The 5030-nt window shown below is 45.5% G+C and overlaps 5 non-coding genes across 5 annotated transcripts; all 5 read right to left on the reverse strand.

Moving 5' to 3' along the window:
* Nucleotides 1–484: 484 nt before the first annotated feature.
* Nucleotides 485–558, reverse strand: TRNAN-GUU (transfer RNA asparagine (anticodon GUU)). Its single transcript has one exon. It is a non-coding gene; the product is annotated as a tRNA-Asn (tRNA).
* Nucleotides 559–1141: 583 nt separating this feature from the next.
* Nucleotides 1142–1213, reverse strand: TRNAM-CAU (transfer RNA methionine (anticodon CAU)). Its single transcript has one exon. It is a non-coding gene; the product is annotated as a tRNA-Met (tRNA).
* Nucleotides 1214–3342: 2129 nt separating this feature from the next.
* On the reverse strand, nt 3343–3414 carry TRNAM-CAU (transfer RNA methionine (anticodon CAU)). Its single transcript has one exon. It is a non-coding gene; the product is annotated as a tRNA-Met (tRNA).
* An 80-nt stretch (nt 3415–3494) lies between these two features.
* On the reverse strand, nt 3495–3567 carry TRNAV-CAC (transfer RNA valine (anticodon CAC)). Its single transcript has one exon. It is a non-coding gene; the product is annotated as a tRNA-Val (tRNA).
* A 528-nt stretch (nt 3568–4095) lies between these two features.
* On the reverse strand, nt 4096–4169 carry TRNAN-GUU (transfer RNA asparagine (anticodon GUU)). Its single transcript has one exon. It is a non-coding gene; the product is annotated as a tRNA-Asn (tRNA).
* Nucleotides 4170–5030: the final 861 nt, after the last annotated feature.

Genomic DNA, 5030 nt, shown 5'->3' on the forward strand with positions numbered 1-5030 from the left:
CTTCACCTAAGTCAAGAGAAATAGTCTTATGGTAGTATTTAAAGAAAGTCATCGGATTGAAGTACAATAAAATCGTCCGGGGTTGGGAAGAATGGAGCAGAAAATACATCATCTGATGAAACTGGATAGGGGAGTTAGGAGTTTCACCTGGCACTACCACGGCCAGGAGTACCACAATCGTCCTCACTAGGGTCCTCATCTTGTGTAGCGTGATGGACTACATTACACTAGCTTCACGCAGTTTGACTCAGACCCCTTTTCAGCATCACACCACACTATACTACACCACTAACCTACATCAGACCACCACAGTACACTACTACACTTTCTTGTGACGTTTTATGAAGAATGGTGATAACGGCACCGCTGATGCTGCATACAAGGAGTATTTATGTGAACAGAGTGACTGGGTCATTCACCTTACGGAACTTGGGTGATACACATCTTATATGGCGTAGAAATTACGTTTCAAGAAAAATGTTTCCGCCCCCGGGTGGGCTCGAACCACCAACCTTTCGGTTAACAGCCGAACGCGCTAACCGATTGTGCCACGGAGGCATGTGTTCTGAGAAGCTTAAATGCAAAATGACGAAAATTTATACGTTACCATACTTAGCAAAACATGACAAAATAATGAAAATTAGTATTAAACTGGGCTGTCAGTGTTCCTGGTTGTATTTCAAATTTCGGGTAAATTTTTGGAATTATTTCTTAATGTTGCATCATTATTCATTAAAACGGCTCCAGTTGGTTTGCATTGTGGGGAAGCAACCGTTTCATTCCGACGGAACACATTATATTGGCGTGGTTGACTGTACCCGAAAGAGGGTCCAGGCGAGACCAAGAACTCATTTAGGCCGTCCGCACTGTGTGGTATAAACCTTCTGTTTGAACATTTCACGGACGGCGTTGGGAAACATTCCTATCTTCATTCCTGCGTTTGCTTTTGTCGTGCATTTTATCATTCACCATCTGAACCCCAGAATTGTAAAGTAATTATTGGTCACAAATCTATACACTGCATATATATTTGTTCACAATTTCCTTTCCATACCTGTTATTTATCAGCGTACGGATTTACCTTTGCAAATTAGCTTGACTGAAGTAAACAAACCACGAATTCTGTGGAAAAAGTTGCCTGTAGCAGAGCGTAGTTTCGATCTACGGACCTCTGGGTTATGGGCCCAGCACGCTTCCACTGCGCCACTCTGCTAGATAGCAAAGGAACCCGAAACTACTTATTTTTCTTCTTAAGGAGTTAGCGTGCTAGGGCAGAACGTTTAGGTAATGTGGGAGAGGGCGTGTGTGTGTGGGTTAAGGTGAAGGAATGGAGTTTGTAGACGCAGGGGCTGTGAGAACAGGAGTGTATGTGTGTAGGGGGGGGGGATGAGATGAAGATGAAAACAAGGAAGAGGTGTATAGGTGAGGGTGACCAAGGCGTGTGTGTGTTGGGGAGGGGGATGAGATGAAGATGAGAACAAGAAGAGGTGTGTATACTGTAGGTTAGGGTGACCGAGGAGTGTGTAGGCCTAGACAGAAGAGATAGTGAAGGTGGTGTATTGTGGTTGAGGAAGGGCTGTGTGGACGGGGGAGAAAGTGAAGAAGGGATGTGTTGCTGAAGGTGTGTGTGTGTGTGTGTGTTCACGAGGCTGATTTTTAAATTTACAGAGAAGACAGTAGGTGAGGCAGTTTTGTTGTGCATTGTCAGTTAATCAGCCATGTTCAGACTCGGATTACGTATCTTTCATTTCAGATTCAGTCAGGTCTATTGTAGTCTATTAACTTGAGTTCACCAGGGTTTTTCACACGGATCTCTTAGTGTCATACCTCACATTACCACATGTACAGCCACACCGTACACGACCATATCTCATACAGCCACATCATACACGACCACATCTCGTACAGCTTCACCATACACGACCACATCTCATACAGCCACACCTTACACGACCACATCTCATACAGCCACACCATACATGACCACATCTCATACAGCCACACCATGCACGACCACATCTCATACAGCCACGCCATACACGAATACACGACCACATCTCATGCAGCCACACCATACACAACCACATCTCATACAGCCACACCATACACGACCACATCTCATACAGCCACACCATACATGACCACATCTCATACAGCCACACCATACACGACCACATCTCATACAGCCACACCATACACGAATACACGACCACATCTCATGCAGCCACACCATACACAACCACATCTCATACAGCCACACCATACACGACCACATCTCATACAGCCACACCATACATGACCACATCTCATACAGCCACACCATACACGACCACATCTCATACAGCCACACCATACACGAATACACGACCACATCTCATGCAGCCACACCATACACAACCACATCTCATACAGCCACACCATACACGACCACATCTTATACAGCTACACCATACGTGACCACATCTCATAGTGCCAAACCTTACACTACCACATAGTGCCACATTTACACCACCATATTTCATAGTGCCACCAAACACGACCACAACTTATAGTGCTACACTTCACATTGCCACATACACATCACACACTACCACATCTCTTCCACAACACACTACGCCATCTCACAGCCACACTACACATTCACATCTCGGCCACACCACACACTAACAGATCACAGCCACATCTCAGCCACACCACGCACTACCACATCTCAGTCACACCACACACTACCACGTTTCACAGCCACACCACAGTACCTCATCCCATACAGCCACACCACAGTACCACATCCCATACAGCCACACCACAGTACCACATCCCATACAGCCACACCACAGTACCACATCCCATACAGCCACACCACAGTACTACATCCCATACAGCCACACCACATCTCATACAGCCACACCACAGTACCACATCCCACACAGCTACACCACTCACTACCACATGTCACAGCCACATCCCCTACAGCTACACCACGCACTACCACATCCCGTACAGCTACACCACGCACTACCACATCCCGTACAGCTACACCACTCACTAACATCTTGCAGCCACATCCCACACAGCCACACGACACCATGTACAGAAGCACCGCATATTACCACATCATAAACTATCACATCCCGTGTAGCCACACCACGCTCAGTCGCATCCCATGCCGGTACACCCACACCATACATTACACATTCACCATACACTGCCACACCACACTGCGCAGCTACGTCACATTACAGTCTACCACACCTCACATTGCCACACTTTTTATCTCGGGGCATAATGATATGTAGGCTCCGAATTTTTTGAACGATGGTACGGTTAACAAAAGGCACACTGTAGCAGAGCGTAGTTTCGATCTACGGACCTCTGGGTTATGGGCCCAGCACGCTTCCACTGCGCCACTCTGCTGTGGTGGTGAGTGTGTGAATTGACACGCATCACATCTTAATCAGCCAAGGTTAGGCTACTATAATCAAAATTTAAAACTATGTTTCCGCCCGGGATCGAACCGGGGACCTTGCGCGTGTGAGGCGCACGTGATAACCACTACACTACGGAAACCTTAAAGGTTAGGAACATGGATCTCAATTAGTCATAGGTTATCAGAATTTATTTGTTAGTAGTACGATCATGTTATTTAATTTCATACATTACTTGATTGGTGGGAGGAACTCCAAGTATAATTCTTTCAAAAGGACCATTCCTTACATATTAAAACACATTCTCCCTTCGGGTCTCGTGCTTTTGTCATCAACTAGTGGCTGTAATCTTTACTTTCTTGAAAACATTAATTTTTCACATTGTCATCATGGCTATCGTGACCTTAGTTCACAATGGTAATAGGTTGGGTCGGATCCAGAAGTTTCTATATCAGGTACAAGTTGAATAGTGTTCCCAGTCTTTCGAGTATGCGAGATCATGTCGATCCCTTTCGCTTCTGCCTCCGACGCTCAATAGGCTCTTCATACTGGGCATAAGTTGAGTTCGCCTGCCATAATAGTGCAGAGGCTTCTATTGCACAGTACACGTCAACAAATACTGCAGGTTACGTAAGCTCTCCATGTGTACAGTCTTCAAGAGGAAAACTTGCGCCCCCGGGTGGGCTCGAACCACCAACCTTTCGGTTAACAGCCGAACGCGCTAACCGATTGTGCCACGGAGGCATGAGAATAACCAGGGAGAGTTATATTATATTGTTTGAATATAGAATTTTAGAATTTCTCAGAATTTGTGTTTACATTTCGAAAATCTTCACTGGCTGGAATGTTTATGGCCTTATTTTTGGTGGTATACAAGGCTTCACCTCTCCCTTTGATTTGTTACACCATCACAGTATCGTATGTGTTTGTACCAGTAATATACAATAGGATATTAATGTGATATACAGAATAAATCGCTAAAGAGGAGATGTTGCGAAATCTTTAAAACTGCTTATTAAACGACCCTTGTTATACAGATGCTTACTATATGAAGGCGGGAAGTCGGACCGAATCTACAGCATCCTCACAAATATACGCATTGTAAATGTGGTTACGGTTTCTCTCTCTCTCTCTCTCAGTTATTTGCAATGAGAGAGTGGACATTCATGGACCTGGAAGAAGTGTATAAGGTGTATGGAAGTAATAAGGAAGTGTTTACGTACTCGGAATGTATGGAGTACAGTAGATAGGGAGCTTCTGAAACAAATTTTTTACATGGTAGTGAAGCATGCATAAGGCTGTAGCTGTCTAATTCAGTGTTGGATTGAGACATGAACGTGTGATGGTCCCATGCCTATGCATTATGTACGTGGATGGGGCAGGCCTCGAGAGATTTTCGATAGGGGAAGCATGGAGTATATCCCATTGGATCCCAGGGGTGCTGGGCGAGGCGTCGCACTGCGAGGGTACTAAGCGTACCGCCCTCCGCCTATCGGCTCATAGTCGCGAAGCTCATAGGTCCCTACCCGGGGGTTCCCTACTTTATAAAGACTTGAAAAATCCCAGTTCTGTCCAATACTCGGGACAGGGCTCCAATGGGATATA

The sequence above is a fragment of the Coenobita brevimanus genome, chromosome 67, assembly GCF_032717465.1.
Source record: "Coenobita brevimanus isolate Jiangsu-jjx chromosome 67, ASM3271746v2, whole genome shotgun sequence".
NCBI lineage: Eukaryota > Metazoa > Arthropoda > Malacostraca > Decapoda > Coenobitidae > Coenobita > Coenobita brevimanus.